Raw genomic sequence first — 26466 nt, forward strand, 5'->3', positions numbered from 1 at the left:
GCATGGATGTGTGTGACGTCCTTAGGTTAGTTAGATTTAAGTAGTTCTAAGTTCTAGGGGTCTGATGACCTCAGATGTTTAGTCCCATAGGGCTCAGAGCCATTTGAGCCATTTTAGTGTTATTTGGTCGAACAAAGGACATCTCTAAGGTACATCACATTACACTGAAGTGCCAAAGAAACTGGTATAGGCATTAAAATACAGAGACATATAAACAGGCACAATACGGCGCTGCGGTCGGCAACGCCTATATAAAACAACAAATGTCTGGTGCAGTTGTTAGATCGCTTACTGCTGCTACGATCGCAGGTTATCAATATGTGAGTTTCAATGAGGCGTTACAGTCAGCGCTCGAGCAATGCGACACAGAATCTCCGAGGTAACGTTGAAGTAGGGATTTTCCCGTACAACAATTACACGAATGTACCGTGACTATCAATAATCCGGAATGAAAATCTGATCTCCGACATCGCTGCGGCGGGAAAAAGATCCTGCAAGAACGGGACCAACGGTGACTGAAGAGAATTGTTCAACGTGACAGAAGTGCAACCCTTCCGCAAATTGCTACACATTTCAGTGCTGTCCCATCAGCAAGTGTTAGCTTGTGAACAATTCAACGAAGCATCATCGATGTGGGCTTATGAAGCCCTTAGGCCCACTCGTGCACCCTTGATGACTGCACGACACAAAGCTTTACGCCTTGCCTGAATCCGTCAACACTGACATTGGGCTGTTGATGACTGGAAACATGTTGCCTGGTCGGACGAGTCTCGTTTCAAATGATATCGGGCGGATGGACGTGTACGGGTATGGAGACAACCTCATGAATCCATGGACCCTGCATGTCAGCAGAGGACTGTTCAAGCTGGTGGAGGCTCTGTAATGGTGTGGGGCGTGTGCAGTTGGAGCGATATGGGACTCCTGATACGTCTACATACGACTCTGACAGGTCAAACGTACGTAAGCATGCTGTCTGATCATCTGCATCCATTCATGTCCATTGTGCATTCTGACGGACTTGGGAAATTCCAGCAGGACAACGTGACACCCCACACGTCCAGAATTGCTATACAGTGGCTCCAGGAACACTCTTCTGAGTTTAAACACTTCCGCTGGCCACCGAACTCCCCAGACATGAACATTACGAGATCTGGGATGCCTTGCAACGTGCTGTTCAGAAGAGATCTCCACCTTCTCATACTCTTACGGATTTATGGGGAGCCTTGCAGGATTCGTGGTGTGAGTTCCCTCCAGCACTACTTCAGACATAAGCAGAGTCCATGTCACGTCGTGCTGCAGCATTTCTACGTGTTCGCGGGGCCATACACGATATTGGGCAGATGTGCCAGTTTCTTTGGCTCTTCATTGTAAATGAAGACACTTGCCGTCTATGCAGCTCCGAGGAACTTTGCAAGTACAGCTATAGAATAAATAATTCGTTAGCGTACCAGAACCTACACTTAAGAGGCTAACGTGGCAGAGAAAAATTCTTTATAGCGTAACAAAGTAGGAGAGGAACTATAAATTATTTCTTTGCATCCGAGAACAAGTACGTATGAACATTCAAAGACTGCATACACACATACACACACCACGCACACACACGCAGAGAGAGAGAGAGAGAGAGAGAGGGAGAGAGAGAGAGAGCATAATCGTGCCGTAAGACGCATGTATACATGATCCTGTCTTCCAGAAACAAACACCTACCCTGTCCATGAGACGTTGCCCAAATAGTATAACGTGAGTCAGCTTACTCATTCCGACTTGCCTGTACTAAATGAAGAAACGGTGGGAAGATTTGTTTTTATTCTGGTTCACCACGCTTTACAACTCTGACAAACGTTCCACTAAGTGTATTTCTTTACCTTGTCAATGAATCTTTCCCTTCGGTGCGCAGAGAAATAAACAGAAGATTAGTAAGCAGTGTAGAACGCGAATGGATGTGCTAGACAAGGAACCCGCAGCTTTCCGCGCTTGCTGCGAATGCCGGACGATAAGAGAACCGTTGCGCACAGTACGGGTCCCAGCAACGGTTCCTCAGCCGGCCCGCGTTCACTTTCAGTGCGACACATTGCAGACCTCGCGTAGCAACCAGTAACGGCGCCAGCAACTCGGATTCAAAGAGGCAGCGGTCAAAGAAGGGAGGCAGCACAGGACGTAGCTACAAGCAGTCAGAGCCTGCCACGGTGCTCGTCTACGTCAAAAGTTTGTGTATCAGTAGCGAACTAAGAATGCAGTTCACGGCACTATAATTCTACACAGAACCCCATTGTCAGAAAATTTCAGATGTAGCGTTATTAGCATCTTTGTGATATTATGCACCACAACATAGCTACCTTTCTCAGAGTCTGTACTTTACGAAGTCACAACTAAAATTGTCTCGCAAAATCAGAAGATTCACGAAACATTGACACTTTCATCGGTCCAAGTCGAATCTCAAACGTATTGTCATCGCCGTAGGATTATTTCCACAGGAGGTATTTTTGTAACAGTAAACATTTCTTCAAACTGGAACACTGAATCTGTAATCGTGTATTACGTATTTATTTTTTATACTACTCTACTTTTCTCGTAAATGAAGCCGTCTATAAAAAAAAATGGCTCTCAGCATTATGGAACCTAACACCTGAGGTCATCAGACCCCAAACCACATCAGCTGTTTTTATTGGATGTCGTCGAAGATGTTCCTATCTATTTTCACCCTCTGCTGATTCGTCTTTCTTTTTTTTTTTTTTTTTTTTTTTTTAAACGTCCTAGGCTCTGCTTCATGCAAAAATAAACTCTACACTATAGTTTTATAAATTCTCTTCTTCGTCGCTCTTCTTACCTTTTGGGTCATTGACCCTGTTATAGCTCCATCCTTATTAATCCTACTAGTGATTTCAGTATTATTTGCGCCCTATTTATTAAATAAAACCGCAAGGTTCAAATGGTTCAAATGGCTCTGAGCACTATGGGACTTAACATCTGAGGTCATCAGTCCCCTAGAACTTAGAACTACTTAAACCTAACTAACCTAAGAACCTCACACACATTCATGCCCGAGGCAGGATTCGAACCCGCGACCGTAGCAGCAGCGCGGTTCCGGACTGAAGTGCCTAGAACCCCTCGGCCACAGCGGCCGGCGAAGCCGTCTATATTATTTAAAGTATTTCTTTGTTTATAACGACGTTTCGGCTACTGCCATCATCAGAAAAAAAATTAAAACTTATTGAACCTAATGTTAGTTTCAATAAAACCTTTCTGAAGGAAGGATTTGTGTTTTATTGCAACCGACATATTTTACAGCTTTTAATTTTTGATCGGATGATGACTGCATCCATGCCCGAGGCAGGATTCGAACCTGCGACCGTAGCGGCCGCGCAATTCCGGACTGAAGTGCGTAAAACCGCTCGGCCACAGTGGCTGGCGCTTTATTCTCGTTAATCCACAATGATCATAGACTCATTTAGAAAATGAGACCCCTTTTTCTCAGGAACGGCTAGAGGTATAATGTTGAAATTTATCTGAAATGTTAGGATCTAGGATCCCTTGGTGGGGTAAAAAATTTGAGTGACTAAGACAGTGCCATGCAAAGATACGGCCATTGTTTGATACTCGCAGACTCATTCATCAAAACCTATAGCGTACTTTCGTTGAGCCAAAATTGAGCAACTGTGCAATAAGCAAGGCTTCATCGTACAAGTAACGCCAAAAAAGCCGAAAATTGTTAATTTGTATATCATATCACAGAAAAATGTTTTTGTTTGCCGTTACAAAAGTACACTGCTTTCATATTCTGTCAGAAATCTCAGGAACTACTGTAGCGATTTTGATCTAGCTGTCAGTAATAGCTTTATGACGTAATTCAACAACATTTCGTGCTAACTGACTCAGCTACAATGAAGTGAAGTCCCCAGCCGCTGTGAAAGCGATGCCTTTGCCATCTAGTGATGACTGGGATAAGGCCGCCCGACTTACAGGATCATTTTGTTATCCATTTGTCTGTCTGTCTGTCTGATTAAGACACCCTTTTCTCATAAACGGGCTGAGGTATCGAGGTGAAATTTATGTCCCGGTCTACAGTTCCTTGGCGATGTACAAATATTAAACTTCTCAGTCAGTAAACGATATGGCCCTTTACGTCATATTTTTTGATACTGGCAAACTCATTCAGCAGAACCTGTAAAGCAACTACATATTCAAGAGCCCGCCTGGCTAGCCGCGCAGTCTAACGCGCTACTTCCCGATCAGGACGGCGTGCCGGTCCCCGGCACGAATCCGCCCAACGGATTAGTGTCGAGGTCTGGTGTGCCGGCTAGCCTGTGGATGGCTTTTAAGGCGGTTTTCCATCTATTCGGCGAATGTTGGCTGGTTCCACTTATTCTGTGTCAGTTACACTGTGTCGGCGATTGCTGCACTAACACCATCTCAACGTACACACACACACACACACACACACACACACACCACCACCACCACCACCACCACCACCACCACCATTACTCTACCACGCAAACATTTAGGTTACACTCGTCTGGTATGAGACGTTCCCGGGGAACTCCACTGGGGGCCGAACCACACAATAACCCTGGGTTCGGTGCGGGGCGGCAGTGAGGTGGGTGGACTGCTATGGCCAGTTGTGGGGGGTGTGAACCACTGAGGGCTTCGACGGGACGAAGCCTCTCCGTCGTTTCTAGGTCCCCGGTTTAATGCAGTGCAATACAATACAATACAATATATAGAGTGGTGTCCAAAATTAAAGCAACAAACATAATTTTTGCTATGATGCGTTTATTTCACCACAAAAAAGAGTAAACAGGTGATAGTAAAGCAGAAACAATGCAAAGAATACAGAACGTAATCAACTGCAACATACATAACGGGAAACGAAAATATTCTTCGTTTTTTCCACCTTAACGGACCTGCACACACATTCCGACAACTGGTTAATGTGCTCAGCATGGAGTGTTACCACCTCTGGCTGCAGTACCGGTCTGACAATGAGAGGGCATGCTGTGAGTGATGTCATCAGTCTCATGTTGAGGCAATAACTCGCATTCTTTCTGCAGACCCTCTTGCAAGTCTTGGAGAATGGTTGGTGGATGCTGACGTGATGCAACCTGTGTCCATGCTCTACGGGATTCAAATCGGGAGAGCGAGCAGGCAACGCCTTGCATGAAGTATCTTCCATTTCCAAGAAAACGTCAACCACCCGTGCTCTATGAGGTCGAGCATTATCGTCAATCACCTCTCAACAACCGCGATACCTGACAGCAGTTAAACCTTGCCGATTCATCCGTACAATTTCATGAAGAGGTATTCGAGTGCCTTGTCCACACCATTAAGGAACCTCCTCGATATCGGCTCTTTCCACAATGTTTGGATTCCGAAATCTTGTTCCACGTTCCTTCGAGATACGAATGCGTCGAGAATCACTCGCCAGATCAAATTGGGACTCAATCTGCGAAAACAACATTTACTCACTGTTCTACCGGCCAGGTGACATGTTGACGACTCCACTCTAGACGTTCCCTTCTGTGAAGACGCATCAAAGGTACACATACAGAATGTCTTCGACAATAAAGGCTACTCTCCCGACGTCTTCCGCACGCCGCTTGTCTCGATACAACACGTCCAGTGGATGCTCCGAGGCCAGATGCCAGTTGCGGTATCTTCGTGCCCTTACGGCCAAATAACAGTCCTCTCCTTTCGATCTCAAACGTTTTCGGCCATGCCCTGGTCTTCGGGATACTTCTGTCTCTATAAATTATCGCCACATCCGAGAAACAACATAACTATTCATGTTAAGCCTTCGGACCACATCAGTTTGTGACTGTCCTGCTTCCGTTCGCCTTATGGCCCTCCACCGGAGAGAGCTGGTAGGCGTCTTCTTTGCGTCATACTGCACCATCTGTAACTGCGTACAAAATGGTTCAAATGACTCTGGGCACTATGGGACTTAACTTGTGAGGTCATCAGTCCCCTAGAACTTAGAACTACCTAAACCTAACTAACCTAAGGACATCACACACATCCATGCCCGAGGCAGGATTCGAACCTGCGACCGTAGTGGTCGCGCGGTTCCAGACTGTAGCGCCTAGAACCCTCGGTCACCTCGGCCGGTTGACCGTGTACACAGCAGTCGTGGATGTGGGACTACCTGGCAAACACTAACCCGTTTGATAGGTGCCCTGACATCATCGTCGACGTGGTTGTCCATTGACCAGAATGCTATCTTCCGTGAAGAACACGATTTTACGGACAACTGTTGACATTTTGTGTGATTGCACCTTGAATTAGACATAACACGGGGGAATAATGGTTTGTTGCTTTAATTTTGGACACCAGTGTGTATACAACGGCCAACAGCCTGACCGCAGTGGTAACACCAGTTCCCGTCAGGTCACCGAAGTTAAGCGCTGTTGGGCTGGGCTAGCACTTGGATGGGTGACCGTCCGGTCTGCCGAGCGCTGTTGGCAAGTGGGTTGCACTCAGCCCTTGCGAGGTAAACTGAGGAGCTACTTGATTGAGAAGTAGCGACTCCGGTCTCGTAAACTGACAAAACAGCCAGGAGAACAGTATGCTGACCACAAGCCCCTTCAAATGGTTCAAATGGCTCTGAGCACTATGGGACTTAACTTCTGAGATCATCAGTCCCCTAGAACTTAGAACTACTTAAACCTAACCAACATCACACACATCCACGCCCGAGGCAGGATTCGAACCTGCGACTGTAGCGGTCGCGCGGTTCCAGACTGTGACGCCTTGAACCACTCGTCCACTGAGGCCGGCCACGCCCCTTCCTATTCGCATCTATGAGGATGACATGGCGACCGGTCGGTACCGTTGGCCTGTTCGGGCGGAGTTTAGTTTTAGTGTGTATACAAAATTAATTTTGTATGGAAAACTCAGAACGCGAATCCCGCTTACACTTGTCCAATTTATTATTAACAAAACACTCTAATTGTTGAGTAGCCTATTATTGCTATTTGTAGCATAAAGAAGTTACTGATTCAGTGACCTGGCATTCTTGCTTTTCAGTTACACTAAAAGTGCCACTCGAAAGCGTAACACATTTGCTTGGAGTAACCAGACCTACAGTGCGACGTGGACTATGTGAAGATCATTGCACCCAAGAGCCAGATCGAGAGTAGCTTTCGACCGAAAGTCCTTTACCAATTAGTCCTTCCGACGTCAGCGGGAAACTCCTGAATCATGGTCTTCACTATTTTCTTCACATACTGTGTCTGTAGCAGTTCAGGGTTAAAGCCGAACGACCTCGGCGGCCCAGCCCAGCCACGCCCGTGTTTCGGCGGTCCCAGCTGGCGATGTCTCATTGAGAGTCTGGCAGCGCGCCGTCACGCGTCGCCCGATCTTGACATAGAAAGCTGCCGGGCGCGCTTGCAAAACGCGCCTCGGCTCCCAGCGCTGCCTCCGCAAAACAACCTGTTGCCCGAGTCGGCCGCGCCGCGCCGCGCCGCTCCACCTGCAAAAAAGAAGCAGGAAACAGCTGGGTGCCCGGTCCGGGCAGCCCGGTCTCCAACCTGCCACAACCGGACGCCGGCAGAGGCCGCTGCTGCGCCAGCCCGCGGCGCCCGCCTGCGGTTTCTGCTGATTCTTCCTCACGTCCCAGTCGTGTCGAGCAGATTTTATTCGATTCTGACTGACGAGTGGTGCATGTATGGTAAAGACGTAAGTTACACATAACCAGGCAGAAACAGGTACTTGTCACCGCAGGCGGGAGCAGTGGCGCTTGGCCCAATGCCAGCCTGTTCAACTCCAAGAGGTGCGAGATATTTTCATTGGACGAATTTTTCCGAGAAAGGTTGATATGTTGCCGTGAAGTTCAAGGCCCGTCCATCGAGTCGGGAATTCACTTATGAGGAGAACACGGCAAGCGCCGTAACCCGATTTCTCAGCAACTTCTCAGTGGAAGAGAAATCAAAATAAGCGAAAATGTGTCTCGGCATATCCGTAGATACTCGATCGCTTATGAAAAAACTACGTTTAAAGATTTCGAGGTACCTTATGTGCCTTTTAGTTGGCGCTATACTCAGACGAAATTGTAGCACAGTGATTAGCGTCCACATTATAAATTTTGTATATTTATGTGGATATGGTGTCTGTCCTTTCGGACATGTCCGAAAGAACAGACACCATATCCATATAAATATATAGTTCTGGCAATACCGGCCATGACCTTCTTCTTCTGTGCGGATGCGCACATATTCCCCAAACTCTTACGGGAATGTCTTCCACGAGTAATGAGTGTGTTCGGGTGGGACACTACGCACGTAGTGTGTGGATATACAAGGTGAGAATGTGAGTCTCGCGGAAGGTGTGTGCGAGATAGTCCCTGCAGTCGCACTATCCTCTGTGCCCTCGGTGGCTCAGATGGATAGATCGTCTGCCAAGCTGGAGAACCCGGGTTCGAGTCCCAGTCGGGGCACACATTTTCACCTGTCCCCGTTGATATATATCAACGCCCGTGAGCAGCTGACGGTATTAATATAAGTCTAATTTCATTCTTAATTTTGTGTCCCCGTTCGAAACCCAGTTATTATTTTTATTTATTTTAATTTTTCCATTATATATAAATTGAAGGTGGTGGGGAGAGAAATGAAAGGAGAGAGAAGGGATTTCTGATGTCAGCTGCATCGGAACATTTCGTGGAATCAGTGGCGACGAGCGGGAATGTGTACCGGACCGGGATTCAAACCCGGGATCTCCCGCTTAGAAGGCAGGTGCGTCAACCATTGCGCCATACGGAACACAGTATTATCACGACTGCGCGGAGTATCTAGGCACGCCTCACGGCCGACCCCCATATTCCCACCGAGCGCCACCTATCGGCAGTCACTATCCATTTTCTCCACGCTCGCTACTCTGACATTCCCGTACGAGTTCGGTCGTACATGTGCATTCGCACTGAAGAAGGTGGATCCATCGTCCATCTAAGCGAATTAGTTACATGAATACGTGGTGTCTGCTCTTTCAGATATGTCGAAAAGAACAGACACCACACATTCATATAATTTATTTCATATAATTTATTTTTACTGTTTTCATTTATCTAACCAAGTCCATAGAAGGTTACGACAAGAATGTTTTTTATCAAGCTACGGGATACAAGGCAGTTACATCAATCGTAAAGTTGCAACTGGATTTCACAGTAGTTATCAAACATTTATTTTGTAACATGTGTGTATGTGGTAGATTTGGGGCTATAATCTTTTTACATTCTCATACATTTTAATCATATGTGGATACTCCCGGAATTTCTGGTGCATTCCCTTGGATGATACCGTTCATAAAAACATTGGAAACACAGGAATTCCGAAAACCACAAGCATCGCGCGAAGACTAGTTTGTCACAGCAACATTCCTTCGTATAAATCTCACTTGGGAAAGGAACGTCGTTAATATTAAAATTTCGCGTCCTGGCAATAATTTCGCGGAAAACCATGCATAACGGATCACTTTTCCGAAAACTGGCCCTTACAATTGATTGTGGATCGAGAAACACTACAGGACTCTCAACAAAAACAATTTCAAAAAATTTTCTCATTTTTTTTTTCTTAATTCATTCATGTGACACACAGTTGATAGGCGACTAAGGATAATATTTTCTCGCTATACACTACAAAGCATTCGTGTAGTAATCTTTTTCAGAGATGGGTACATAAATGAAAAAATAAAGAAATAACCGGATTTCGAACAAGAGTCGTCAAAGTGTCAAGCCGCAGCGCTAGCCAATGTGCCATCGCTTGGGTTGACCTGTTTATTGGCTGAACGGCACATAAAGTACTTCGAGAACTTTGACCATCGTTTTTTTCACAAACGGTCAAGTATCTACGGATAAGCTGAGACACGTGTTCACTAAAATGACCCCTTTTCCACTAAGTGATGTTTCTGGGAAATCGCGTTATGGCACTTGCTGTGTTTTCCCAGTCAATGATCCTCTTTCTGATGTTACCGGAACCTGCTTTCATTCCTACATTTATTTTCTCTTGCTGTCGTATCAACACCAACACGGCACTACGTTCTATTCCCACCCTTCACAAACAAATTACGCAGTGATTAGACCGCATGAACTAATGCAGTGATAAGGCTCGTATTTGGGAGGAGTCTGTTCCGGGAAATACAGAGTTAGTTTTTTCGTGGATTCCCGAACCACAAACATCAACAAAAGTTTTGCGACACGCCAACATGTCGTACAGATGTGTTGCTATTGTGGCTGTTCTGTACTGGTCACAAGATCACCCCTGACCTTGTCTGTAAACATACACATGATTACCATTAGCGCTACGTCGGTTTAGAATGGATTGAAACATTACAGATGAAAGTAAAGCACTAGTAGGGACGCATTAAAGACATCTGCGGAGTAACAGGGTGAAAATCTACCGTGCCAAAACGGGCAATCGGGACCAATACATCGTCACGTTACGCGCAGAAAGCTTGTCGACCAGGGAAATTGCTCGCCCTATGCGTAGCAGCCAAAGTGATGTAGTACGGAAGTGGAATAAGTTCCAGTTGACAAGCAGTGTTGAGGAATTAACACCGCACAGGTCGCCACCGTCCGATAGGTGCATGGGATGATCGATATCAACGACTTTTGATCGAAGGGAACCTTGGGCTGAGTGCTCTAGAGCTGAATGCGGCTTTTGAAGAGGCTACAAGACGCCAAGTATTGAATCAAACTGTTGGATACGATTGCATGATGCTAATCTCCATTTCCGACGACCATCGTGAACACCACGACGTACACCGCACTATGGACTCCGTTAGAGATTAGAAAGAAATCATGCAGAATGGACGCCCCGGGATTGGCGTCAGGTGGTGTTTACGGACGAAATTCTGATCTCTTTGTACTCTAATAGTCGCAGACAATGTGTTTGAAGACAACGCTTTGTCCCAATCGGTCATAAGGCGATGGTGCAGTGACGTCCTGGAGTGACATTACGTGCGGCCATCGTACACCTCTCGTGGTTGTTGAGGTCAGTCTTACTGCTCTATGGTACAGAGACGAAATTCTACATCCAATAGTGGGAATATATCAGTAACACTTTGATGACAATTTCATCTTGCTGATCGATGACTCGCCATTTTGGTGACAATTTCAGCTTGATAAATGGTGACTCGCATGCTCATCTTGCTGTTCTCACGAACACGTTACTTGAGCATTCTAGTGTCACCAGAATGGGATGGTATGTCGGTGCTCCGGACATGAAACCAATCAAACATCTATGGGATCGACTGAAACGAGCTGTTTATCGACGTCGACAACTACCAAGTTCTCCGCTCCGCTTACCATAAACCGCCACTGAAGACTGGGACAATTTGTGGCAGGATTGGCTTGACCCTTGACGTATTCAAGCATGCACCCGTTCTCCTTGACGTTGCTCAGGAGTATTGTGAAAAAACCGCACATTTGGAAACAGACGATTCTGTCGTACGTACTTTTTTATTTGGTGTTTTGTACACTCAGAAAATGAATATAAACGCATGCACAGGTTTTTCTTTCTGTACAATGAATCTCAAAATAGAGGGGGTATTCAAAACGTTTGTTGATGTGTATAGGTTGAGACAAATGCCAAGATAAATTCTTTGAAAAGGACGGGACCGATTTCCTTTCACATCCCTCTACAGTCCGAGCTTGTGCTCTGATGATCTCGTCATCTACCGAACGTTAAACCTTTATCTTACTTCCTTCTCCTGCGATATGTAGGTAAAGAAATGCTAAAAAGCCTCTCCGATTTTTACACCTACACTCCTGGGTTCCCCGGCCAACAGTTCCACCTGAAATTTACACATTTTATTTAAGAAGCTCCGACTTTTCCCTAAAATATTAGGCCGTCTGGTACAGAATATTTTAATTAAAAACAGTCTTGGGTGCAGATTATTCTTTTATTAAGTACGATTTTCGCCTTCATGGGGCATCTTCAGAGTATCTCAAAATTTTCCTTTTACAACATGTTAAAAACTATAAAATGGCCCTGTGCTAGACGGAGAAAGGCGTCGAATCAGGCTAGCTCAGAGCCATTTTATAGTTTATGATATGTTGTAAAAGGAAAATTTTAAGATACTCTGAAGATGCCGCGTGGGAAAGATGTTGTTAATAAAAAATAAATTGCAACCAAGACTGTTTTTAATTCGAATACACTGAAGTTTTGTGAGCGTTGTGAATTCACGTTTTCATGTGAACACATCGAGTATCCCACAACCATGTAATTTACATACTGAAATTCTTCAGAGTGAGAGATTGTGTCCCAAACTGAAGTATAAGAACGCGATCACAGAATACTACCAGTTTATCGGGCTCGAAAATTTCGGTTACGAAACTTTATGGTCATATCTAATATCGATTTTGTTTGGCCCCATGTAGCGTTCTGTTTCACTTTACTGACATTACAGTGGCGCCAGGAGCTTCAAATTTTGCGTAGAAAACAGTGAGTCTCAAATCGTGCTTGGATAGCTCAGTCGGTGAGTCTTTGACCACGATAGGCAAAGATTTCAGGTTGTAGTTTCAGTCGAGAACACATTTTCAATCTAGGAGAAGGTTTCACATCTGTGCACACTCCACTGCAAAATGATAACTCATTCTGAATATATTTATGAGCTGCACAACAGACAAGAAGTTTCTTGAAAGACTGTATTTGGATGTGCGACAGAACTAGCCACCCGAGGACGTTAAGTGGAAAAGCCTGACTTTCAAGGAATAAAATTTTGTTTCTGTACGTTTTTTGTAAAAGGACTTTAATTTCTTGCCGTGGCCAAAGACTTACCGACTGAGCTATCCAAGCACGATTTTCGAATCGTCCTCACAGCTGCATCTCTGGCATTACATCACTTCTCCCTTCAAAACAGAAACTCTCCTACGGGCCTATAACTTGCTAGACTAGCACTCCTGGAAGGAAGGGTATTGCACAGAAATGGATTTTTCACAACTTAGTGCCTATGCCCTCGAATAGGTGATATGCAGGGGTGAACATAATTATGGAAACACCAGAAAAGCACATTACCATGCCCAATAACGTCTAGGACAATTGTTGTCATTCAAAACAGGTTCCATTCGACTCTGAATGGATAAATACAGGACCTGTATGGTTTTCAATGGAATCTTATACCATTCTTCCTGCAAAATAGTTGTATGTTCGGGTAACGACGTTGGAGCTTCTCTCCAAAGTACGCCAAACAAGCTTAATAAAATTGTGATCCGATGACTATGGTGGCCAGGGGAGATAAGACAATTAATCCTCGTGCTTACAAAATCAGTCCTGGACGATGCGAGCTGCGTGAACAGCGACCTTGTTGTCTTAGATCGCAGCATCAACATTGGGGCACAAACAATGTACCTAGGATGGACCACATCAGCCAAAACGGTCACCTAGACCCTGGCAGTAAAGCGACTTCGCAGAGTAACAGTGAGATCCGAGGCTTACCACGGTATCACTGCACAAATCCCCACCGAATTCCCACCATGTTTCACTCTTCGGATGTTAACTCGGCCTGAAGATGGGAACATTATAAAACAAATCTGACCAAATGACTTTCTTCCATTGCTCGATAGTCCAGGTTTTTTTTTTTTTTTTGTACTGAAACTGATCCAATTTTCCTCCTCCTTCCATATTCGATGTACCGGGTGATCAAAACGTCAGTATAAATTTGAAAACTTAATAAAACACGGAATAATGTAGATAGAGAGGTAAAAATTGACAGACATGCTTGGAATGACATGGGATTTTATTAAAACCACCCCATATTGCTAGACGCGTGAAAGATCTCTTGCGCGCATCGTTTGGTGATGATCGTGTGCTCAGCCGCCACTTTCGTGATGCTTGGCCTCCCAGGTCCCCAGACCTCATTCCGTGCGATTATTGGCTTTGGGGTTAGTTACCTGAAGTCGCAAGTTATCGTGATCGACCGACATCTCTAGCGATGCTGAAAGACAACATCCGACGCCAATGCCTCGCCATAACTCTGGACATGCTTTACAGTGCTGTTCACAACATTATTCCTCGACTACAGCTATTGTTGAGGAATGATGGTGGACATATTGAGCAATTCCTGTAAGGAACATCATCTTTGCTTTGTCTTACTTTCTTATGCTAATTATTGCTATTCTGATCAGATGAATGGCCATCTGTCGGACATTTTTTGAACTTTTGTATTTTTTTTTTTTTTTTGCTTTTAATAAAACCCCATGTCATTCCCAGTATGTGTGTCAATTTGTACCTCTCTATCTACATTATTCCGTGATTTATTCAGTTTTCAAATTTATACTGACTTTTTTATCACCCAGTATTTTACGCAAGCGTTTCGTGTGTTGATGACAAGGGCAAGTCTCATGCTGTACGATAGGGTCGCGAAAAAGCTGTAAAAACCTCGCAGTGATAATTAAACACTGCTGCCCGTCTTACCATTATACTTACCGTATCTACGATACTTCATAAGAAAACAAAGCTGCATGAGATAGCAAGGTAGACTTTGCAGAGCGATCAGTAGCGAATGGAAGACACAGTCAAGGACACTGTTTCTGTCTGGTGACCACTTACTGGCTGTAACCGGTTAAAGTGCGCAGTATTTCGTAATTGTGTAGTGTTTATACGGTATTCACTAATTCATTCATTAGATTATTGTTTAAGCACCTTCTACACTAACATAATTAGTCAGAGCACGTTCATACACAGTATCGCATCCTACTGGAAACGAAGTGCTGATCAAAATGTTTAGGTATAAGTTGCTGTGATCGTCTAACAGGAGAAAAGGTAATGCCACTTTTTTATAAATAAAACCGTGTATGTCACTAAATAAAATGTATTTCTTTAATACGACGCTTCGGCACCTGTCATCATCATATCAAGAACACCGAACTTGAAAAACGAACTTCAGTGTCAATATTAAAATCTATACCGAATCGGAGCGTCAACTAATAATTAGAATTGTCAGTATTAATATCTGTACCTAACCGGTGCGTCAATTAATAACTATGGTTGTTTGTTAACGACCCGATTGAGCATAGATTTTAATGCTGATACTGTGTCTTGTTTCCCAAGTTGTTAGTTGACGCCCCAATTAGGCAGATATTTTTTTACGGTCACTGAACCTTGTTTCACAAGTTCAATGGTTTTGGTGTCTGATCATGAAAGATGCCGAAAAGTTGTAATAAATAAAAACATTTTATTTACCGATCTGGACATTTTTATCCATAAAAGAATCATGATGACTGATGACACATATAGGAAATACGTTTCCTTTATAAATATGTTGTTGCTATAGAGATGTGAGTCCTTCCGATACAATCTATTCAAAAGTTATGCAACAGACGTTAAACTGGCATGCAGTGTACTACCACTCTGGATATGGAAATACTTAACATCCCCGCAAGTAGGTAGGAGTTGTTATTGCTCGTGTAAGAAGGAGAAACGTGTAACAAGATATGTCGGATCGTGACAGCAGTAGGATTCCGGCTGCAATCTGTAGTTCCACGATAGTCTTGCTAGGTTTTTCATCTACATCTACATCTACATTTATACTCCGCAAGCCACCCAACGGTGTGTGGCGGAGGGCACTTTACGTGCCACTGTCATTACCGCCCTTTTCTGTTCCAGTCGCGTACGGTTCGCGGGAAGAACGACTGTCTGAAAGCCTCCGTGCGCGCTCGAATCTCTCTAATTTTACATTCGTGATCTCCTCGGGAGGTATAAGTAGGGGGAAGCAATATATTCGATACCTCACCCAGAAACGCACCCTCTCGAAACCTTGCGAGCAAGCTACACCGCGATGCAGAGCGCCTCTCTTGTAGAGTCTGCCACTTGAGTTTTCTAAACATCTCCGTAACGCTATCACGGTTACCAAATAACCCTGTGACGAAACGCGCCGCTCTTCTTTGGATCTTCTCTATCTCCTCCGTCAACCCAGTCTGGTACGAATCCCACACTGATGAGCAATACTCAAGTATAGGTCGAATTTGTCAGTTACTTTATTTTCTAACACTTCGCAGTTTTCCTTCATGCTCATCAGACACAACCCAGTGAGCCTTTCTTGTCCCATAGTGTTTCTAAGCCATGTCTTTACTGTTCGAAGTGTGCTGACAGATCGCTCCACAGTCACCGTTGCGCATGGAACAGTGCTCCAAATTCGTAGTGCTTTTCTCATGGTAGGGGAATATGTATTGGTCCCGTTAAACAGCTCAACGACTTCCGTATCTCTCAATTTAGCTTCAGTTACATTCTTTTTCCTCCATTAATTGTAGGAGGAGGAGGAGGAGATTAGTGTTTAACGTCCCGTCGACAACGAGGTCATTAGAGACGGAGCGCAAGCTCGGGTAAGGGAAGGATGGGGAAGGAAATCGGCCGTGCCCTTTCAAAGGAACCATCCCGGTATTTGCCTGAAGCGATTTAGGGAAATCACGGAAAACCTAAATCAGGATGGCCGGAGACGGGATTGAACCGTCGTCCTCCCGAATGCGAGTCCAGTGTGCTAACCGCTGCGCCACCTCGCTCGGTTCCATTAATTGTACCATAGGTGCAGTTCTCTGACAATGTCATCCAAACCACAACTTTTTAAAACAGTTCTGCATTTTTATGAAATACTATTATACTAGTTTTGCCCACATTCAAGGGATGTAGCTTATTTAGAGCAAAATCTGGAGTTCTTCTAGTGAAAAGCGAAAATCTAACGATGACATGAATGATTCGATTTATGGTATTACCAACGAACGTCGCCAGTATTCGCTGTCACCTTCCGGTGGCGAATTGCTGGTTGTTCGGTCTGATTCCTTTCGGTCATTACTCAGAACATCAAGGATTCGTGTGACGTGTTCCCTCCAGCAATGGGAGGCGCGAGAACAGGGACGCGTCCGACAACAACGGACAAAGGAGCTGTCTTTGCAGACGAGTGCTGGTTACGTTTGCAGCGTGACGTGTGTGGAGGATCAGAGGACAACCTACGCCGTTATAGTGGATCTTCGACTTTTGGGTCATCATGTGTAGAGGCAACAGTGTAAAACGGAGGAGGTGGTATTTTTCGTAGTTAGGCTGTGGTCCATTTATCGCACTAAGGAAAACGCAAAATGTGGAAGGAAATGAACGCATTCTACCTGATTGTGTATTGCGTACTGTAGAGAAACAATTCGAACATAATGATGGTATCAGCATGACAATGCACCCTGTCATCAAGCAGCATGTGTGAAGCAATGATTCGCAGTCCTGAATCTAATGGAAAATCTTCCGGACTCCGCTCCAGGCCCCAGCGTCCAGCATCAGTATTCCATCAGTACCTTCTCTGGTTTCTGCTATTTGGAAAGAAAGGGCTGCCATTCTTGTGACACGTCTTTGAAAAGTGTCCCCAACAAAGTTCCAGCCTTCATGATGGCGAATGGTGCATCCAACCCTGTATTAACGTCCACAAATAGGTTCCCGATTAGTTGTACTCATTAACGGTGACTTCTCCGTATACCATGTACGAGTACTTTTCAATTTACCTCACTCGTGAGTCGAATTTATGCTATATTCACCAAGCAAGTCTTTTGTCATAAGGAGCGCACACGCAGATATAAAGAGAGGCAAAGAGTATGCGTTGCCAGCAGAGAAGCAGTAACAACAGGATGGGTAGTTCAGGAGCGGTCAGTGACTTCGACGTGGACTAAGCACCGAGTGTCACCTGAGTAACAGACCAAAATGGTTTAAATGGCTCTAAGCAATATGGGACTTAAAATCTGAGGTCATCAGTCCCCTAGACTTAGAACTACTTAAAACTAACCTAAGGAGGCCGGCCGCGGTGGTCTAGCGGTTCTAGGCGCGCAGTCCGGAACCGCGCGACTTCTACGGTCGCAGGTTCGAATCCTGCCTCGGGCATGGATGTGTGTGATGTCCTTAGGTTAGTTAGGTTTAAGTAGTTCTAAGTTCTAGGGGACTGATGACCACAGATGTTAAGTCCCATAGTGCTCAGAGCGATTTGAACCATTTGAACCATAACCTAAGGACATCACACACATCCATGGCAGAGACAGGATTCGAACCTGAGACCGTAGCAGCCGCGTGGTTCCTGACTGAAGCGTCTAGAACCGCCCAACCACAGCGGCCGGCTAGTAACAAATCCACCATGCCGATTACTTCATGTTCGATTACTTCTAATCGTTAACGGTTACATCAGCGAATATCATGTACTTACCAGTTTACGTCACTCTTTAGTTGGATTCACTCTGTATTCACAAGGCAAGCTTTTTGCTGTCAGGAAAAATGGTATTTGAGCCGAGTCCTCGCTTTCGTGAACAGTCAATACGAAATGTGCTGGCGTTATTTTTAACTTTTATCCTCTGGGGTATCTCAGTCCAAAAACCGATCACAGGTAAAACGCAAAAATTAGATACATAGGTAAACTATTAATCCACATGGGTAACGCCACTATTTCAGTAACTTACTGGAATATATGTCTTCTAAGACTGCAGTTTGTCTATTACTACTGACCAGTACGACGCTAACAGTCACAATCAAGCATAATTTCAGTGTGCCTCTGTCTTGTTACATCGCTCACCATTAAATGTTTTACATTCTTCAGAGCAGCAGCTGTTGTTAATGACAGACGAACTGAAGCATCGTAATTGTACTTATAACAGCACCTGCATTCACGAACCTCAAAAACAAATGAGTGGAATAAGGTTATAACTGCAAACTCAAAACGAATTAAGCGCTGTACCCATAGTGGGCAGAGTGATATTACGCCTTGCCACTCCCACCACTTAACTCCCTTTGTCCCTGCCAGGACGCAGCAAAAGTTTTCTACTTTTACTCCTGTCCTCACTCTTGCAACCATCCACTGCTATAGACCTCGAGCAAGTTTTTATCAGTTTCTTCATGACTGGGAAACAAATTACAATATTCTATGTAAAGCGCACATAAAATGAACTGAGAAAACTGTGGGAACTTACGCCAAGAGGACGAAATCCAGGTACGAACTAAGCTTCAAAATACGTCTTCATCTCACATCGCACAGCCACTGATTAAGTTTCATTATTTAAAAAACAAACGGATGGAAATCAAAATATACATTTTTTAGAGCTTTTCACTACTGGCAGTGAATGAATTCTTTCATTTTGCAACTGATTTTTCTCATGTACGTGTTCTGTACAGAATGGAAGAGAGTTATCCAGCCGGCCGCGGTGGCCGAGCGGTTCTAGGCGCTTCAGTCCGGAACCGTGCGACTGCTACGGTTGCAGGTTCGAATCCTGCCTCGGGCATGATGTGTGTGATGTCCTTAGGTTAGTTAGGTTTAAGTAGTTCTAAGTTCTAGGGGACTGATGATCTCGGATGTTAAGTCCCATAGTGCTCAGAGCCATTTGAACAATTTTTTTAGAGTTACCTAGTACTTAAACTGATGGTGATGTCGCATTCACGTGAGACAACCTTACTATGAAATATTTATGTTTATGTTTGCAGGTATAGGACTATCGCTAAAGCCTGAACTAATTACGATTTAAGGTAAACATACCGTACAATAATTCCAGATTACCTGTAACAGCGGGTTCTTCAAGTCATTACGAACGTGCCTCCCACGAATATCCGCAACAGAGAGCAATTTAACCTCTTGGCCCGATGGCGTGTTCCGCCATGTCGACTTAACGTCCTGGTCTCCTCGGTCTCATTTGTTGCCGAACGATGACAGGAGGATGGCCATCCAGTGACAGTCGTTACGTGGGACATGGACGCTGCTAGCAACTACCCGAACTGAGTAGCGCTTTGAGCGGAAGTCTGCATGGCCAATCTGTTAACTGACATGCCTGAGAAACACGACACTCGAATCTGTTGGAAGACGGCCTTGCCATTACGTCTGTTGTTGGCTATGTACGGAAACTGCAGCAAAGTGGAATGGCTGTGGCATGAGGGCTTGCATGGTGAGCATCGTAATTTTTAGACTGTACGAGAAGCTAGTTGGAGCTATCCGCCGTGCCGCGGGGCTCCTTATGCTGCGTGTTCTTGCTTCAGTTGACCCCAGTGTTGCTAAGAGGTGTCAACCAGTAGTTTCGTTCGTAAATTTTGGTTTGCTTCGCGCTTATTGCTATCTGTTGCCTGTCTGCTCTGTTGATAATGCATGAGTAATACATGTTGCACCTGTAATGTGTACTCAGTATAAAGGCAAGTTCAAGTTTTTCGTCTTAATTGAAGCTGTGCGGACGTTCTAGCTCAGAATATATTTAGGATATACCTTAAATGACTTTTTAAAAAGCAAGCTATGTGCATTGCTGAGGGTTTCATGTTACAAATATTCACGTCTACTGGATTCGATGCAGATTTGTAATTTGGGGTATTGTTTGGGCAACCTTGGGTACGCAGGGTTGAATATACACTCCTGGAAATTGAAATAAGAACACCGTGAATTCATTGTCCCAGGAAGGGGAAACTTTATTGACACATTCCTGGGGTCAGATACATCACATGATCACACTGACAGAACCACAGGCACATAGACACAGGCAACAGAGCATGCACAATGTCGGCACTAGTACAGTGTATATCCACCTTTCGCAGCAATGCAGGCTGCTATTCTCCCATGGAGACGATCGTAGAGATGCTGGATGTAGTCCTGTGGAACGGCTTGCCATGCCATTTCCACCTGGCGCCTCAGTTGGACCAGCGTTCGTGCTGGACGTGCAGACCGCGTGAGACGACGCTTCATCCAGTCCCAAACATGCTCAATGGGGGACAGATCCGGAGATCTTGCTGGCCAGGGTAGTTGACTTACACCTTCTAGAGCACGTTGGGTGGCACGGGATACATGCGGACGTGCATTGTCCTGTTGGAACAGCAAGTTCCCTTGCCAGTCTAGGAATGGTAGAACGATGGGTTCGATGACGGTTTGGATGTACCGTGCACTATTCAGTGTCCCCTCGACGATCACCAGTGGTGTACGGCCAGTGTAGGAGATCGCTCCCCACACCATGATGCCGGGTGTTGGCCCTGTGTGCCTCGGTCGTATGCAGTCCTGATTGTGGCGCTCACCTGCACGGCGCCAAACACGCATACGACCATCATTGGCACCAAGGCAGAAGCGACTCTCATCGCTGAAGACGACACGTCTCCATTCGTCCCTCCATTCACGCCTGTCGCGACACCGCTGGAGGCGGGCTGCACGATGTTGGGGCGTGAGCGGAAGACGGCCTAACGGTGTGCGGGACCGTAGCCCAGCTTCATGGAGACGGTTGCGAATGGTCCTCGCCGATACCCCAGGAGCAACAGTGTCCCTAATTTGCTGGGAAGTGGCGGTGCGGTCCCCTACGGCACTGCGTAGGATCCTACGGTCTTGGCGTGCATCCGTGCGTCGCTGCGGTCCGGTCCCAGGTCAACGGGCACGTGCACCTTCCGCCGACCACTGGCGACAACATCGATGTACTGTGGAGACCTCACGCCCCACGTGTTGAGCAATTCGGCGGTACGTCCACCCGGCCTCCCGCATGCCCACTATACGTCCTCGCTCAAAGTCCGTCAACTGCACATACGGTTCATGTCCACGCTGTCGCGGCATGCTACCAGTGTTAAAGACTGCGATGGAGCTCCATATGCCACGGCAAACTGGCTGACACTGACGGCGGCGGTGCACAAATGCTGCGCAGCTAGCGCCATTCGACGGCCAACACCGCGGTTCCTGGTGTGTCCGCTGTGCCGTGCGTATGTTCATTGCTTGTACAGCCCTCTCGCAGTGTCCGGAGCAAGTATGATGGGTCTGACACACCGGTGTCAATGTGTTCTTTTTTCCATTTCCAGGAGTGTATTTCTGTTAGTTGAAGCCAGATTGGCATTGTGTCTTAAATTTATGTGCACATCTTCTATCATTTTCCATTTGTTTTATAGTTTTCTTTAATAGTGGCTCATTACCTGTTCTGAGATGATAACTAAATACCTATCCATGTTAGTTTATTGGTATGCAACATATTCTAATGAAAATGTTTTACTCTCTGCTTTAGTTAATATATCCGCCCCGATAGCTGAGTGGTCAGCGCAACGGTCTGTCGCGCCAAGGGGCCCGGGTTCGATTCTCGGCTGGGTCGGAGGTTTCCTCCCCTCAGGGACTGGGTGTTGTGTTGTCCTGATTATCATTTCATCATCAGTGGAATGCAACGGGAAAGCACCACTGGGATCACTTCCTTAGACGCTCATGCGGTGGACCTCTCTGACGAGGCTTCCTCCACGACAAGACCTGCCGTAAGGCAGAACACAAAGTTAACAAGTTAGTTAATATTGTGCTTGTTAATCTATGTTGAAACAAAACCACTGGACCGTGGTGGCTTTTACTAAACTGACTACTACTAAACTGAATGTTGAATTATGCTCCCTCATACTCCATCAGATGACTTGTGGAGTACAGATATAGAACTTCAGATTGATATAATAAAGCAACAAACTTAAAGAGAAGCACATTTTAGTCAGACTTAATAGAACTTCACTATGATCATGTGCACTGACAAGAGAAACTAGAATGAGGCATATCAAGTCCTAGGATCCTGTACAGAAGGGAAGAGTTTTCTTGGAGATGATTTCCACATTGCTACTGCCATTGGGACGTTTTCTCTGAGAGGATTGCTTAAGCTCTTTTGACGTACCACTGAGAGGAAACCGCTTGCAGTCAGACAACAACGCTGTTACCTCGCAGAAATACGATGACACTTTCGTGCTGTGTTAATCAGTTCTGTTACTGCGGTATGCTGGAAGCAGAAAGACTTTAAGCCCATACGCAGAGTATGTGAACATTCCAACGTTGCTGATGTCTGACATTTAGCACACTTAAACTAAACGAACAGGTCTTCGTTGTTTTCCTCAGTCAACAGTAAACATGTGCTCATAGCAAATGGGATAACTTGATTAAGTCGTACAGGTAAAGAGTTTCTGCATTTCTGTTTTCATAAGAACTTGGCTTATTTGCATCTAACATTTGTACAAAGACATGCATGTATATATATCGTTTCGGCAGCCATTAATCAAAACTTTATCTTATATTCCCTATTGTGAGTACCCGACATGTTGGCACATACGGTGATTTCGTAGATGGATTTGTTTAGAGTGAAGACTACATGTCACGTCAACTTTACGTCGAACTTTCGAGCAATTCGTAATGTGAGTTGCATGACATATCAGTTGGCCAGTGAGAGAAAGAAGTCGGTGCTTAAAGACCTGTCATTTAAGTACTGATTTTAGGTGCACCGTACCTTACGAACAGAGAGCAGTTATACGGTTGGTACGGTAGAATGTACAATAACGTCCTGCATGCTCTATAGCTTCAAATTTATATGTTTTGGGGAACATTCCACTACGACCAGGAAATACTTTTAGGTGCTTTCTTGTAAACCTTAAGATTTGTTTCAGCTGCAATATGCGTATTTCGTTACCTTTTACGACTCATACATTTTAAAGCTCGCATTTAAAACTGTCATATGTCTCCTTTATTTTTTCCTCTATTCCTGCTGAGTAATGTATATGACTTCAGGTGACAATGGGACATCTCTCTGCCCCGAGCTGTCCTCTAATAACTCAGCCCCCGAAAGCGACTGAAAGTTTCATGTCGCCACTCTCCCCTCCGTTTGGAAATGACATGTGGATTTCAACGGTTGTATGACAGGAGTAACCATCGACGATTCGCTATAGCGGAACGTCTGAGTAAATCATATATTCGGAAATGTAATGCTTTAGCTAATGACGGAATGTACTCTGTGTTGATTAGAGGCAGATTTAGCAGGTATTGCATTCTCATGCAAGGAAACTTTCCCACTTACGTGGCAGTAAAACGACACACAGTTTAACCTTGTCCCAACTGATTAACAGAGAATTATCTGTGCCAAGATAATGGCAGCGTAGTCGCTCTGTAAAATTTAAAATTTTGTAGCCCTTCATACTTCACAGGTTAAGGAAAATGAGTGAGCTACATATTACTTTAAATGCTTACCTATTCCTCACATGGTTATCGGCGAGAGATTCCACACTCAGCAGCGTGTTGTGCACTGCCATTTTTAGCTTCTCTCTTTAGTGCTAACATTACACGCGAATTGCTAACGTATTTCTATGTGTTGTCACATCACATGTAATACAGACAATATTACGTAATCACCCTCGGCCGGCGCCCCCTGCTGTGTGTCCGTCTTTCACCAGTTTGCAGCGTCACGCTTCGCTTCTTGCACGCCGCGCCTGACCCGCTTTCTGGGGACCGAACAGCTCGGTTGCCTACGGAGGGATTAGAAATGCGCGCGTTCTGCTCGGAACCGTTTTTTCCTCTCCGCTATTCTCCATTAGCTACGGCCGCTATTAAAATTTCATTTCATCTAGCGCACTTCGCCCATTACAAGGGAATATTGTGTCTTAATGTCCAAAGAGTGTCTTAATTAAGTAGAATGGATAGTTATCGTTGGATAAGACTCTCACCGTTGTAGCCGCGTTCAGACTGAGGCTGTATTTCGATCTGTGTACTCTCTACTGTGAAGGTTGCAAACGTGATGTTCATCTACGTAATATCACACTATTGTTTTCTAATTACTCATCGCGTATTCTTCGAAGAACTGTGCATGGCCTTACCGATGAATGATTTGGTGTAATTAGCACTATGACTTAAGGCACTGTGTGCACTTCCGAATTCTGATTCTTTGGTGGCAGTTTCCTGTTAAAATGGCTTACTCGAAAGTGCGTAAGGAAACACCGCAAAGTGCTGCAAGGCTGATATCTTCCTTTTGAACTTCTTTTCACAATGTAAATCACAGTATTGTTCACAACAATCACTATAACATGAAGAAAACACATGTAAGGATCTACAGATAGGAGAGTATTCGAAGCAGGTGCATGAAGTGTGTAAAAGTTTTATTTTCCTAGTCTGTGCTAAGTGTTATGCTACAAAAGTGGGAGGAGCTGCTACAAGGAGAACCCAGCAGTGAACGTACTGTTTCGACGCCAGCGTAGAATGACAGATTGCCCATTTGTGTGGCAGTGACGAAACGCATTAGGTATTGTAAATGATTACCAACGTTCCTAAATTTGTGCAGCTGCTACATCAAGGGAGCAGTACAGCCCAGACTGATATCCTTCTTTTCACAGATCTACATCCACAGGGTATCAGAAAAGTAGCAGTACAAATTTATGACTGACGTTCAAGGCATCAGAAGAAGCAGCAGATTTTATTCACTACTGGCCATTAAAATTGCTACACCAAGAAGAAATGTAGATAATAAACGGGTATTCATTGGACAAATATATTATACTAGAACTGACATGTGATTACATTTTCACGCAAATTGGGTGCATAGATCCTGAGAAATCAGTACCCAGAACAACCAACTCTGGCCGTAATAACGGCCTTGATACGCCTTGGCATGGAGTCAAACAGAGCTTGGATGGCGTGTACAGGTACAGCTGTCCATGCAGCTTCAACACGACACCACAGTTCATCAAGAGTAGTGACTGGCGTATTGTGACGAACCAGTTGCTCTGCCACCATTGACCGGACGTTTCAAGTTGGTGAGAGATCTGGAGAATGTGCTGGCCACGACAGCAGTCGAACATTTTCTGTATCCAGAAAGACCCGTACAGGACCTGCAACATGCGGTCGTGCATTATCCTGCTGAGATGTAGGGTTTCGCAGGGATCGAATGAAGGGTAGAGCCACGGGTAGAAACACGTCTGAAATGTAACGTCCACTGTTCAAAGTGCCGTCAGTGCGAACAAGAGATGACCGAGACGTGTAACCAATGGCACCCCATGCCATCACGCCATGGCGATGACGAATACACGCTTCCAGTGTGCGTTCAGTGCGATGTCACCAAACATGGATGCGACCATCATGATGTAAACAGAACCTGGATTTATCCGAAATAATGACGTTTGCCATTCGTGCACCCAGGTTCGTCGTTGAGTACACCATCGCAGGTGCTCCTGTCTGAGACGCAGCGTCAAGGGCAACCGCAGCCATGGTCTTCGAACTGATAGTCCATGCTGCTGCAAACGTCGTCGAACTGTTCGTGCAGATGGTTGTTGTCTTGCAAACGTTCCCATCTGTTGACTCAGGGATCGAGACGTGGCTGCACGAGCCGATACAGCCATGCGGATAAGATGCCATCTCGACTGCTAGCGATACGATGCCATTGGGATCCAGTACGGTATTCCGTATTACCCTCCTGAACCCACCGATTCTATATTTTGCTAACAGTCATTGGATCTCGACCAACGCGAGCAGCAATGTCGCGATACGATAAACCGCAATCGTGATAGGCTACAATCCGACCTTTATCGAAGTCGGCAACGTGATGGTACGCATTTATCCTCCTTACACGAGGCATCACAACAACGTTTCACCAGGCAACGCCGGTCAACTGCTGTTTGTGTATGAGAAATCGATTGGAAACTATCCTCATGTCAGCACGTTGTAGGTGTCGCCACCGGCGCCAACCTTGTGTGAATGCTCTGAAAAGCTAATCATTTGCATATCGCAGCATCTTCTTCCTGTCGGTTAAAT

At 45.2% G+C, this 26466-nt stretch overlaps 1 protein-coding gene and 1 pseudogene across 2 annotated transcripts in view; both read left to right on the forward strand.

Moving 5' to 3' along the window:
* LOC126162528 (sodium-dependent nutrient amino acid transporter 1-like) overlaps positions 1 to 26466 on the forward strand; it is a 224143-nt gene that overhangs the window by 27036 nt on the left and 170641 nt on the right. The gene's annotated exons all lie outside the window — the stretch shown is intronic.
* LOC126164297 (5S ribosomal RNA) lies at positions 6344 to 6461 on the forward strand (annotated as a pseudogene).

The sequence above is a fragment of the Schistocerca cancellata genome, chromosome 2 (assembly GCF_023864275.1).
Source record: "Schistocerca cancellata isolate TAMUIC-IGC-003103 chromosome 2, iqSchCanc2.1, whole genome shotgun sequence".
NCBI lineage: Eukaryota > Metazoa > Arthropoda > Insecta > Orthoptera > Acrididae > Schistocerca > Schistocerca cancellata.